The sequence below is a fragment of the Equus caballus genome, chromosome 27 (assembly GCF_041296265.1).
Source record: "Equus caballus isolate H_3958 breed thoroughbred chromosome 27, TB-T2T, whole genome shotgun sequence".
Lineage (NCBI taxonomy): Eukaryota > Metazoa > Chordata > Mammalia > Perissodactyla > Equidae > Equus > Equus caballus.
In genome coordinates this window covers 31,846,897-31,861,395 of record NC_091710.1, presented here as the reverse complement: position 1 = coordinate 31,861,395, position 14,499 = coordinate 31,846,897, and positions in this window count along the sequence as shown.

The window sequence follows — 14,499 nt, the reverse complement described above, 5'->3', positions numbered from 1 at the left end:
TAACGTTATTTTTTACATGAAGAACTACAGATGAACAGAAGGATAGTACAGTGAACCCCCATGGACCCTTGACCTAGATCCACCAGTTGTTAACGTTTTGCCACATTTGCTTTAACTCTCTCAGTTTCTTTTTCTTTCTTTTTACTGAACCCCTTGAAAGTTGCAGATATCAGGACTCTTCATCCCTAAATACTTCAGCATGTGCTCCTAAGAACAAAGACAACCTCCTATATAACCACTTGCCATTATCCCGCCCAAGACATTTGACATTGATACAATATTATCCAATATATAGTCCATATTCAATTTCTCCAATAACGTTCCTTAGCGAAGGGCAGATACACATCTTAGGAAGTGTGGTGGGGTTCGGGAATACAAGGTTAGCTGTCCTGACCTTGGCCCCTTCCGTGCCTCTCTCTCCCCATCACTTCAACATGGCCATCCAGTGTGCCCTCTGCCCTGACTTGGGTAGTCACCCAGCTTTCCTAAACCTGCCCAACTGCTCCTGGGGAGTTTATTTCAGCTCTATTTATAGGAACTTTCCTTTCTTTCCTTTAGTGGCCAATTCCTCCATGTTACACCCCACATGCTCACATGCACTCCTCCCCAGGGGTCATTTGGATGAGCCTCTGTGATGAATAGCAAACAGTTCTTGTCCCTTCCTCGAGGAAATAATATCCCCTCCTCATTTTTTTGTGTTCAGATCTAACTGCTTAAATAAACCTTCCTCTTCTCAGTCCTTCCCCCCAACAAACAGGAGGGAGGTGAGGGATGGGCCCAGGTATGGAGTTCACAGACCAACACTGGGGAGGAAGGCCTGGCCCGTCTGGAGGAGCAGCGTCAGACCCCAGTGAGTCCTGCACACCTGCCTGCCCAGGAACCATCTGGGACTGTGCAAAAGGAGCTAGACATTTACTCTGAAGACTTCATTCCAGCCTTAGTGACTGCCCATGACTGAGAGCCTGGCCTCATGAACAAGTGGCGGTGGCTCCTTCTGCTTCTTGTCTAGTGGTTGGAAGCAAAGAATCAGAAAAGTACCTTTTCAGTGCCCAGAGATGCATGGCTATCAAAACCGATTTCAGCACTTCGGCAGAAAACGCCAGCCTTTCCTGCTGCACCTGCCTGCTACTTGTAACTTAATTCACTGCAGGAAACCGCCCCCCCCCCCCCAAAAAGCTCTGCACAATCCATGTAGTGAAGGCCACCCTCTTGCTTCTGGCAGTCTGAGTGCCTCTACTTTATTTTATTTTTGATCCACATTCATTTATTACCACTTTGTTTACTTTTTATTAAAGTACAATTGACGTACAACATCCTATTAGTTTCAGGTGTACATCAGAAGGATTTGATATTTCTATACATTACGAAATAATCACCATGATAAGTCTATTACCATTTGTCACCACACAAAGTTATTACAATATTATTGACTCTATCCCCATGCTCTACATTACATCCCTGTGACTTATTTATTTTATAGCTGGAAGTTTGTACCTCTTAATCCGCTTCACCTATTTCGCCCACCTCCAGCCCCTCCCCCCTCTGGTAACCACCAGTTTGTTCTCTGTATTTGTGAGTCTGTTTCCGTTTTGTTTGTTGTTTTGTTTCTTAGGTGCCACATATAAGTGAAATCATATGGTATTTGTCTTCCTCTGTCTGACATTTCAATTAGCATAAAACCGTCTAGGTCCATCCGTGTTGTCACAAATGGCAAGATTTCATTTTTTTATGGCTGAGTAATATTTGTATGTGTGTGTGTATGTGTGTGTGTGTATACACACCACATGTTTAACTATTCATCCACCGATAGACACATAAGTTGCTTCCATATCTTGGCTACTGTGAATAAGGCTGCAATGAACATGGGTTGCATGTATCTTTACTTCAGATATTCACATGACTGGGCCTCCAGAAGGCATGATGCCTGGAAGAGGAATGCTGGCGCCTGTGAGACCAACTGTGGGGATGGGGGAGGTCATTAGTTACCAGGAAAGTTCACCAGGTATTTTGAAAGCCAACTCAAAAAATAGTGCTTTTGTCACTTCCAAAGGCTAGGAGAAGAGTTACATGGGAAGGATGACAGAATAGATAGGAATGGGAAGGAGCCCGCCTTGCACTGTTCACCCTCTAAGGCTTAATCAAGCCCCCACCTCCTCCACACACACACCCTTTCCCAAGGGCCCTCGCTCACTTAGTGCTCCCCTTTCTGTCATCCTGGGCACTTCTTATCTGGGTCATTCATCTCATGTTTAGCCATATGTTGTATTAGAGACTTGAGGTGGCTTACAAAAACATAAAATAAAGATAAAAAACTCAGGTATAATATCGGCACAGAGAAAAGCACAATCTTACACAGTTACTAAAAGGGGGCCAGAAATTTTCTCTAAGTCTCCTGGAGGCCAAAGCTAAAGGGCAGAGCCTCCTTGCAGGGGCTGCACAGGGTCCTGAGCTATGATCACACTGGCTTTTAGGAATAGAACCTCTTCTCTCAAAACTGAGAACTGAGAAAAATCTCCCTGGTGGGCCCAGCCAGAGGGCTCCGCTAACCCATCTCATCCGAGAAGACTGCTAATTTTTCATGATAGTGTGGGGTTTTTGTTTTGTTTTGCTTTTTGGTTGTGGTTCCCTTTTTTTTTTTAATCAAAGCCACAAGTTGGCTCAAATAACTTAACATTGCCATGGCAACGAACTCCTTTGGGAGAAACAAGAAAACCATAAGTTGATGCAAATGGACAAGAAAGAATGACAGGGAGAGGGAGAGGATGGGAGAGGCATTTTACAGCTTATCAAGATCAAAGGACAGAAACTTACCTGTAAAAAAAAATAAAAGCTCAAATTCCCACACCAGGAACCATGTCTAAAGTTTGCTGCACCCCCACTACACCACCCATCACAGTGATTGACCCGGAGTAGTTCCTAATTGTTGTTATTTATCAGTGTCGTTAGCACCGCCTACCTGTAACTTACAATAGGTAACAACTGCTTCCTTCATCTCTTGTCCGAGGAGCAATAGCCGGAGAGAGGCTGCAGTGTGTCGATTGGCCGGTAGGTGCCGCCAGCGAACACGATGCCGAGAAGCCTGAGAACGCAAAGTTCTTCCCTACTTTAAAACTTTCCACGGAACCTCAATGTGGGCAGCGGAAAGTCCGAATTCTTAACTACGACATCTCAGGCTCTTCAGAATTGACCCAACTCACTTTTTATGGGCTTCGTTCTTACCAGCTCAGGCACCCGTTCAATCAGCAGCGGTGTATTGAACATTTATTTTTTGTAAGATGCTCCGCAGGGCGCTGGAGATAAAAAGATGACGGAGATGTTGAGATTTCATCCCCCGCTCTGGAGAGCACACTGCCTACTCCGCCTAGGAAAAGGCTAAGCTGCTATTTTAAAGAGACATCTACATACACACACACACGGTGGCTTAAAGAAGATTCAATTTATTTATTTCTCAAGCAAGAAACCAGAGGTGAGTGGTCCAGATTGATGGGGCTGCTCAGCTTCATCGGGTCAGCTGGGGATCTGGCTGCTTCCCATCTTGTCGTGCGTCATCATCCGTTGGATATTGTCCTTGGTTGCATGGTCAAAGCTGGGTCATGATCTCATCCATGCTTCAGGCTGGTAAAGGGAAAGAGAAAGAGAAAAAGTGGAGGGCAAGCAATTTCCCTGTACGCCAGAAACACAGATGGTGCACCTGGCCTTCTGCCTACATTCTAGGGCGTGGACCTAGGTGTGTGGCTGCATCTGTCTGCAAAGAGGCTGGGAAATGCAGTCTTCAGCTGCGTGCCTAGCTAGTAGTCAAAAGTTGCAACTACCAGTCTGGTCAGAAAGCATCTCTTTTTTTCACACAACTTTACTTTTAATTGGTTCATGAAACAATTTTGTGTCTTCTACCACTGCTGTCAATTGTAATCGCACTGGCAGGGTTTAGAAATGCCCGTTCAGAGAAATTTGGGGTGAACAGAATATCCTGTAGTGGTTTACTGTGCACACATCATATTCATGAGATATATTCCTGCCCATTGGAGATGACAAGTGATATCACAATGACAACTGAACTGATAAAATTCCAGTGAAATGAAACTTAGGATCAAGTTTATTTTCTACTTGTGGGGATATGACATTTGAGTTGGCATCTTGAGGCATGAGTATAAACTGGCCAGGTGGGAAAGGAGGAAGAACATTCCAGAATGTGAACAGCATGTGTAGAGGCCTGCAGTCATGGAGGGGGCAGGTTTATTCATACATTCGTTACGGGGAGCAGTTATGTGTATGGGCAGGGAAGGCAGGAGAGTAACTGGAGAAACAGAATGGAATCAGACTGTGCTAAGCTTTATACTCCAAACTAAGGATCTCGGATTTACCCTGCAGAGCCTTGGGTCACCCTCCCACTCCAAGAGCCACACCTGGGTCCCCAAACTTTCTGTCCCTCCATGTGGGTGGGCTCCAGGCAGCCAAGGTGTAGTATTCACCCCACTGTCTCACTCACAGTGAGCTGGCGGCTCCGGAGATAAACACCTGACCAGGACAAGCCAATCAGATCCTCCATCCTAGGAATTTGGAAGTGGGACAGACACCGCCAGTCCCTCCCTAACTGTGGCTGGAACTATGACAAATACACGTGGAAGCTGTGGGGCAGCCCTAAGAGCAGAGTGAATGCAGCATCGGACAAAGCGGGTCCGCAGAGGCTGCAAGGCTGACGCAGGTGTGCAGAGCTGAGCAGGGACAAGGGTCAGTAAGGGCGTTTCTCGGATTTCCGCCCAATGTCCAGCTCCTAGTTCCAGTTCTTTCCTGAGGCTGGCTGCATTCTCCATGACTTGGGTTCTACAATGCCCTCCTTGCAACAACACTTCTCTTTTTTTTCTTAAAATAGCTTGAGTAATAAATCACTTAAGGTATAGGCTAAGCTGCTGTTGCTGCTGCTACAAGAGAGATCCCCAAAAGTAGCTCAAACAAGAAATTTTATTTCTTGGAGGGCAGGCTGCCCAGGGAGGTTGGGGGCTCCGTGGCACTAGACATCCGGGGAACCAGGCTCCTGTCTCGTTCCTCAGCCATCTCCTAGAGTGTTGCCCTTCTCTGCAAGAACAAAGCTGGCTCCCAGCACTAAATCTGCATTCCAGCCACCAGGAGGGAAGAAGATACCAGCAAGGCATGTGCCCAGGATTTTTAAGGGCGAGACTTAGAACTGGCACACTGTGCTTGCATCCACGGGCCTTAGCTGGATAGCCACATGTCCGGCAGAAACTATTCTGTGAAAGGAGGAGAAAACGGACATGGGGGAATAATTGGCTGTCTGCCCCAAGGTAGTTTCTGTAGATTGCACCCAAAGAGCCCCCACCTGAACTCCTCCACGAGGCTCCTCTTGACCGCTTCAGGCCAACCCACGTCTCCCTTTTCTGTACTTGGTTCTCAGGCTGTATCACTGCATGGCATTCACCTGTTTACCTATGCAGAAGAGACTGCTAGTTATCGCCAAATTCTGTTCTTTTTCTTTTCCTTAGTTGTTAAATCCACCTCCCCCAAGTTTTGTGTTTGGCACATGGCTGAATGGAATAAAACTATTATTTGCCAGGCTCCCTTATGGCTGGGTGTGGCCATGTGATTAAGTTCTGGCCAATGAGATGCAAACGATGTGTGACAGCTTCTGAGAAACCTTCATAAAAGACAGCTGGCATGCATCCTTTGTCATTTCTTCCTCTCTCCCACATTCCTGCTGGTTGGAATAACAACATAATGGCTGGAGCTATGGCAGCCATATGAAACCACGAGATGATCTTGGGAATGACAGTGATGCACATAAGAGCAACAAGAAGTCCTGGTTCACAACACTGTGGTGTGCCACACTAGCTCTGGGTTACTACAGATAGGATTTTTGAGATGAAAATAACCATCTACTTTGTTTGAGGCTTCTCTATTACTCCCAGCCAAACCTAATTCTTATCCTGCAACTCTCATCCTGGAAACTTTCCAGTAGGCTGTGAGCCCTGGAGAGCAAGGACTGATGCTTCCTCATCTTTACGCTTCTAGTGGCTTTTCTTCAGACTGTTTTCATGTCTACGAGACAGATTTGACTTTGACCCGAACTGGATCAGTTCCCTTCTACAAATGGTTCCCTAGACCTACCGAGTAACACTGCTAGGCTTTGCTGGACCGCTGACTCGCTCACGCTCACAAGCACAATTTCAAACCCACTCTGCTCTCCTCAGATCCCCTCACTCTCGGCAGGTGAGCTGGCTCTACCCTGCAGAGAAACAGAAGTGGCTGAGACGGCCATCGCCACCTCTTCTTCCCAACACCAAACAAAAGCCTGCCTTCTCCTGTCCTTGTCCTCTTGTTAGGGCAGGGGCACTGTCCCTGCTACCAAGAGCTCTGCCCTCTATTCCTGCCTGAATCTTAGCCAAGAGCCCTCAGTAGGAACATAGAACTGTCCACTTTCCCTTCTTTCTCCTCTTCTCAGCCTTGGCTCCTGGATCCTTCCTATGGATTCCATAACATACATGGGTCATTTCCAATAAGAACAAAACAGAACACACCCTCACCCTTGACGTGTCATCTCCACTCAAATCCCCTTTGCAACCAAACTTCTCCAAAGAGTGGTCTACACCCACTGTCTCCACGGTCTCACCTCCTACTCATTCTTCAACCTGTTCAGCATCATCACCAGAGATGCTCCTGTTGCTAAAGCCAACAGAAGTTTCTCCATCCTCTTCATTCCCGCGGTGGTGAGCCATGTTGACCATTCACTCTGGAGATGCCTACTCCCTTAGCTGCCGTGCACCCTCCTGTCACCCAGCCTCTTCCCCACCCCTCGGCAGACCCTTCCTCTTCCACCCAGCATTTAAAATAATGATTTACCTGAAACTGAAGAAAACCGGAAAACAAGACACAAAATGGTAGTGGTAGGCCCCCACATCTCAATAATCACTCTAAATGTAAATGGATTGAACTCCCCAATCAAAAGACACAGAGTGGCAGGATGGATCAAAGAACAAGATCCAACAATATGCTGCCTCCAGGAAACACACCTCAGCCCCAAAGACAAACACAGACTCAGAGTGAAGAGATGGAGAACAATACTCCAAGCTAATAATGAACAAAAGAAAGCAGGTGTCGCTATACTAATATCAGACAAGGTAGATTTCAAAGCAAAACAGATTAAAAAAAAAAAAATGATTGACCTGAAGGTACCTGAAGGTACGAGATGCACTCTTTCTCACTCTATCCTCTCTCCTACATTATCTTCTTTACAGCCAAGGCTTCTGGCACTCCCTAGAGGTGGACAGCACACACATTTATCTCTTCAGCTCAGATTTTACAGCCAGTTGCCAATCTGACGTGTCCTCCTCTGGCTGCCTGCAAGCCATCACAAACTGAGCCTTCTGAAACACCAAACTCTAGAACTTCCCTCCAAAACCTAGCACCCTAGCCACCAAGTTGCACAGGCCAGAAATGTAGATGTCATTCTTAACACTTCCCTCATCCTCACATCTGGTCTATTCCTAAGGATGATCAATTTTATCTCCAAAATACCTCTTGAATCTGTTTACTTCTCTGCATTTCTAGCACCATGACCCCAATTCAAGCTCTCATCGTCTCTCTCCTGGGCTAGTGTAATGACTTCTTAATGTGTCTGTGTATATCCACTTGGACTCCCCTCTATTTGGTTCTGAACTGTTAAAAGATAAACTGAGTCATACTAAAAATTTTAAGAATTTATTTGAGCAAAAATCAATTCGAATTGGGCAGCACCCAATAATCTAGCAGATAGAAAGGCACTGCGAGGAGCCGTACAAAATGAAAGTCCTTTATAGGCAGAAGGGGGCGGGAACAAGGAGGTCATACTAGGCAAAAAAGCCAGTGGGTTATTGCAAAGTTACTTTCCTTTAGGTGAGGACAGGGGTCTGTCAGCCACTCGATTAGCTAACTAGTGCTGATCGGGTGTTCCTGATTCACTGGTTTAGGATTCCATTTCTGGGAGAGCCAAAACTCTAATTAAGCTAAGTCTCCATTTGATGACATGGGAGTTCGCATAAGCAACTCCATTTGGGGCCTGTTATCTTGTCTTTAACACCACACAGCAGTAAACGTGAGCGTTTTGAACACAGATCAGAGCATAGCACCCTCCAGCTTAAAACCCTTTCATAGCTTCCCACTGCTCCTAGGGCAGAGAAAAGGCAACTTGCAGAAAGGCCCACAGGGGTCTTCACAGTCAGTCCCTCCCTTCTTCTCCAGCATCCTTGCATGCCACGCTCTGTCCCTACACGCCAACCTCCTACTTGCCAAGATTCCCTCCAGGACAGGACACTGGCATGAGTCACACCTCCGGCCTGGAAAGTGCTTCCCACCCCACTCCACCTGGTGAACGTTGACTTGGCTGTTCATGAGTCACTTCCTCAGGAAGGCCTGCCCTGAACCCTTTGGCCAGGTCTGTGCCCATTATTACTCACGTGTGGAGCTCTCCTTCATGTCCCACTTATCACAGGTGCAATCTTCCATTAGTTTGTGTGATTAGTTAATTAATGTCCTGAATTGACAGTTACGTCCCCTATGTGGTTCTTTTCCTCACCAACTAGACTGACCACCAGTGCCCTGAAGACAGGGGGCACAGCTTACACTCAATAAGCTCCTTCAAAGGGTCTAGCCTGTTGCTGGTGTCCAGTTATGATTGGAATCATTAGTAAGTTCTAAGCACCTTCTCACAAAAGTAGTTTACATATGAACAGCACAAATCCTTCATTAATGATACTACACATCCTTAATTTCCCCTGGCTCATACTAAATTTAGGTCGTTTAGGCAGCTGCCTATTAGCCTGTAAGTCACTGGAGTTGCAAACAAGATGCGATTCATCCATCCATCTATGCAATGTATACATGTATTCAATCAACAAATTTTCATTGGTATCAGGCAGAGTGATAGGCAGTGGAGGACGCAGAGATGAATAAAACACAGCAGCTGATGACGTGGCTTCCCTGTACAGTAGTGCAAGTTGTGCACTGCACAAAGGTGCCAGTGAGGAAAGGAGCATATGCTGAAATCCAGTTCATATTTCACTAAGTAAGCCCTATAGAGAATGGCCTACATGTGCCCAGAGGGAGTGCCTTTATCAGTGAACTCAAAGGGGCATTATGAAAGTCTGAGGCCCTGGTTAAGGGCTAGTTGCTTAAGGCTGTGGGAGAAAAGAATGCACTGTGAAATAAGTGCTGTAATTAAGAAAGGCTCTAAGGGCACAGACGAAAGAGTGACACAAACCAATGGAGAGCTGAGCAGGCGCTTGAGGGAATGAGTTCTAAACTGAAATCCTCTGGAATCAAGTGAGTAGGCACTTTCTTCTCTGACTCAGGTGCTCTGTCACAGAGGAAGCCCCAGGGCCACCAGGGAGCACACAAGGAGAGTAGGTAGAGAGGAGGGGGAAGGGGGAGTCATGAACAGAGAAATGGAGGCCCCGAAGCGCATGTCACCATTTTGCTCTGGTTGGGCTCTGCAAATATTTATCCTGCAGACGTGCTGTCTCCCCATCAGAGACACCTAATCGGAGCTGGACAAGTGAACCCACTCGGGCAGGGAGCACCCGGGCCCCAAGTGTAGCGGTGATATGCTGATAAGCCTGGACTGGTAGGATGCCAATCAGCAGCAGCCCCCTTCCAACCTTTCCCACCACCCAACTACAATGGGCCCCCAAGGCAGGGTGTGGGTGAGGCAGTTCCTTTGCAAATTATTGGTAATATTACATATATTCATTCATTGAATAAAATGCCCTCACATACGTTATCCAATGGAGCCGGGAAACAACTCAGTGAGATGTGAACAGACCTCTCTTGACTGAGGTCACGTGCAGGTCGGTTAACTGGCAGAGCTAGGCTGCAAACCCGTCTGCCCGACTTCAAATAACTGCTCTACTTTTTTACCCAGAGAAAGGAAGTAGCAACATCTGCCTTATGAGGGTGGTTGTGAGAGTTAAATGAGGAAATCGACACAAGGTGCCCAGCAGAGCCCACGTGCGTGATACTATGATTACACGCTCAGAGCCCCTTAGTCCCATTCTTCTCCCTGCCACCAAGAGTCACCAAGCCCTAAAAAGTCACAGCACAGAGAATGTCGCCTGATCCTGGGCTGCCGTCAGCCTGTACGTCACTGTCTCTGTGGTCTCATGGCGTCCGCCTGCTGCTTGGGCCTCGAAGATGGCATCCTCTGCCGCCCATATCCTTCTCTTGCTCTTTTCCCAGTGAAAACACAGAGTCAGAATAAGAAACGTGAATGGATAAGAAACGGCATGGAGTAGGGGGAGCTCCAAGAGCATCATCAATGATTACCAAAAAATACTTAACCTTTCCATTTTGATTTGGTGCCTTTCTGGGCACAGGGCCAGAGCGACAGTACCTGAATAAGCAAAGGGTGGGAGACAGAAATGGGAATAAGCAAAGGGTGGGAGGGCATCTCCTGGTACCTCTGACCCACCAGCTATAGGAAGTCCTACTAGACACCACGGTTCTCAGCCTCACCAGATCCAACTCCCCCTTTTTATAATAAATACACTGTTTATTATTATCCTGAAATAAAATTTTAAATCAATATAATTTGCCTTTGACGGGGTACTGACTGGAAAGGGACACAAGGGAGCCCTCTCGGGTATTGGAAATGTTCTGTATATTGATGTGGGTGATGCTTACATGGCTATATTCATATATGAAAATTCATTGAACAGGGGACGTCTCTGTCTTATTTTTTACAACTTTATGTAAATCTACAATTATCTCCAAAACAATTTCAATGAAAAATAAGATCCAGGTAAATTTTATTTTATGTATATTTTACCACAATTAAAAGAAAATGAGGGCCATCGGGGGCTGGCCCCGTGGCCGAGTGGTTAAGTTTGCGCGCTCCGCTGCAGGCGGCCCAGTGTTTCGTTAGTTCGAATCCTGGGCGCGGACATGGCACTGCTCATCAGACCACGCTGAGGCAGCGTCCCACATGCCACAACTAGAAGAACCCACAACGAAGAATACACAACTATGTACCGGGGGGCTTTGGGGATAAAAAGGAAAAAATAAAAAAAAAATCTTAAAAAAAAAAAAAAAAAAAAAAAAAAAAGAAAATGAGGGCCAGCCCCATGGCCAAGTGGTTAAGTTCACACTCTGTTCGGCGGCCCAGGGTTTTGCTGGATTGAATTGTGGGCACAGACATGGCACCACTCATGAGGCCATGCAGAGGCAGCGTCCCACATGCCACAACTAGAAGGACCCACAACTGAAATATATGCAACTATGTACTGGGGGGCTTTGGGGAAAAAGAAGAAAAGTAAAATCTTTGGGGAAAAAAAAGAAAATGAGATGTGTTTCATACCCATCTGATTTGCAGAAATTGAGAAGTTTAATAATGTTCAATTTGGCAAGGATGTGAAGAAAAGAGAAATTCTTTTTTGTTGTTATTTTACTGAGGTCATAATGGTTTATAACACTGTATAATTTCAGGTGTACCTTATTATTTATCAGTTTCTGTATAGCCTGCATTGTGCTCACCACCAATAATCTAATTTTTATCCATCACCATATATATATGCCCTTTTAACCCTTTTGCCCACCCCCAACCCCCTGGTCCCCTCTGGTAACCGCTAATCTGTTCTAAAAGAGAAATTCTTAAACATTGGTAGGAGCACAAATTAGTACCAGGACTGGAGAACAATTCAGCATTACCCAGTAAGATTGCCCTATGAGCCAGCAATTCCAATGCTAATAAGCTATTGAGAAACACTCACACGTGAACAAGAGTATGTGTATGAGACATCCTTTGGAATATTGTTACTAATGGTAGAAAATTGAAAACAAATAAAGTGCTCATGAGTTTTTAATTTTATTTAGAAATTAAAAGCAAGTACCTTGCAAAAGTTGACATGGAATAGGAAGTGTGGATGGAAATGTCGAATTTGATTCCATGGTTTGAGGAACTGTGCAGTGCCCAACAGACACATTCATACCATTAATAAGTAATTTTGGTTAGTTAAGAATAAAATTAAAATATTATTTTTTCTTTAAAAAAGTCGCATTTCCATATTCCTTGCCAAAACTGTAGCAGACAGACAATGTACTGTGTCTTTACACCTTCCTGTCTATTTAGAAACCTCCAGAGAAGCAAGTACATGAGCCTTGGAGTTACCTCTGTGGTGGGATCACTGCTTGGCTAATTATTAACAGTTTTCTCAGAACTCTTGAAGACACTAAGGAAGACACAGCCCTGAGGAGCCAGGAGTGGCTGCTGAAAAATACCAATGCAACACTCAAGACACAGGAAGTTAAGAGGTGATGTGATGGCACAGTGGTGGAACCAGGAAGAGAGTCCATCCATGGGGCAAAGTGGTAGCCATCCCCCAGTAATTCTAGTCTCCTGGTATTCATGCCCTTGTGTGGTCTCCTCCCACAGTGAATCAGAGCTGTCTTTTGTGGCCAGTAGAATATGGTGGAAATGATGGCACGTGGCTTTCAAGGCTAGATCATAAATGGTCTTGCAGGTTCCGCCTTGGTCTCTTGGATCATTTCCTCTGGGGAGATCAATCCACCACGTTGTCAGGACACTCAAGCAGCCTTGTGGAAAGGTCCATACAGAGAGGAACTGGGCGCCCAACCACCAGTCAGCACCCACTTGCTAGCCACATGGACCACATTGAAAGTGAACCTCCTCACCAAATTGTATACATTAATTATGTTCAGTGTTTTGTATACCTATTATGTATACCTATTGTATACCTATTATTCCTAAATAAAGCTGAGAAAAAAGAGAGTGACTCCTCTAGCCCCAGTCAAGCTTGCAAATGACTGCAGTCCCAGTTGTCATCTGACTGCAACCTCATGAGAAACCCTGAGCCAGAACCACCCAGCCAAGCTGCTTCTGAATTTTTGACTAACAGAAACTGAGAAATATTAAATGAGTACCATTGCTTAGAAAAATTCATTGAGCTGTACACTGAAGATTTGTGTACTTTGCCATATGTAAGTAATACCTCAACTAAAAAATTATAAATGTAACAATCAACTTAATACAGAGCAATAATGTAATGCCTTAATTATATTATAAAAGGGAAATAAAAGGAAAAACAATTTATCAAAAGTAGCTTAATATAAAAATTCTTGGCCACTACAACTCCAGAATACCTAACGTAGTTGCAAACTTTCACTTAGAAAAATCATCTCCAGCAACATGATAGTACAAGTGTAGACTGATTCAAGTGTGTTGAACTGGTGACTTGAATACTACAAGCAGAACTGCTTCAGTGACTTGATTCTCCAAAATAGTAAATGTAGCAGACTATGTTCGCCAAAAATGGCCCATTTCTAGTCCCACATGCTTTTCCAGAGCCTAGATACTGTCCTATCAAGTGACAGAATTGATTGCCTCTTTCTTGAAACTGGGTAGGACTCTGTGACTGCCTCAACAAACTGATGCTCCTTGATTTATGACACTAGTTCATAAAAAGTGATATGATGGCAGTCAGCTTTTGGAATGGTGGAGCAAGGACCTCTGAAAATCCACTTCTCTGTAAAAGCAATAAGAACACTGGAAAAAAAATTGTCAAAATCAACTTTGTCACAAGTTTGGAAATTAAACAAAATCTTGCAACAATCCTAGGAGCACTTATTCAAGAAAAACAGCTGAATCTTGATAAGAACAGTGAGCTTTCTGGCATTTTAACTTGCCCTAGTCCCATCCCTTCTTTCCAACTCTGCAAGAGTCTTGAAAACCAAGAGCTTTGTAACTTCTGTAGTTGTGAAAAACAGAAGCCTAACAGCAAGTGGAGGAGGCAGAATGGGTCTGGAGACCTCCTAAAAGCCCCACTCCCAGAGAATTGCCTTTATTTGACTTGTCTGGCAGCTCCCTGGAAATCACCAAGTGCAGGGCTGGTCTTTATCTCCCCAGTGCAGAGCTCACTCAATGTAAACAGCTTTTTTCCAGGGGCATTTGACAAAAACAATCAGCAGCAACTGTTTAATACCACAGCTGCCTAAGATAGTGATAACAGTTGGGGCAAACAAGAGGCTGACCAAAACCTTAAAGGAAAAGCTGTAGAATGAGATGTCCATAGGGAGATTTTAAAAACTCTGACATATTCAAAGGAATCTAGAGGGGCACAGGCATGTGTAGGGCTGTGCACATGCCCAGAAGATATTGGAGGAGGACCTAATCTCTCACTCGGGCTGACCTGAGACACTGTGCAAGCAGGAAATGAAAGCTAAGGCACAGTTGTAAACTGCTGGAGATTGATGGTGAGCCCCAAGATGCACATAGAACCTCTCAGCAAAGGCTGGGAAACATATTGGTTCAGGGGACTTAAGGAAATAACTGTCCAGTAACTACCTGACCACTAAGCTAAGTGGCCACACACAACAAAAAATACAGACTTTACAGAATTAGTCCAGGAAAGTCACTAAACAAACAAATAGCAAAGCAGAAAGAACAACAAAACCAAACCCTGGGGAGGTGGGAATCTGATGTCCAGAGTTGCTGATTGTATT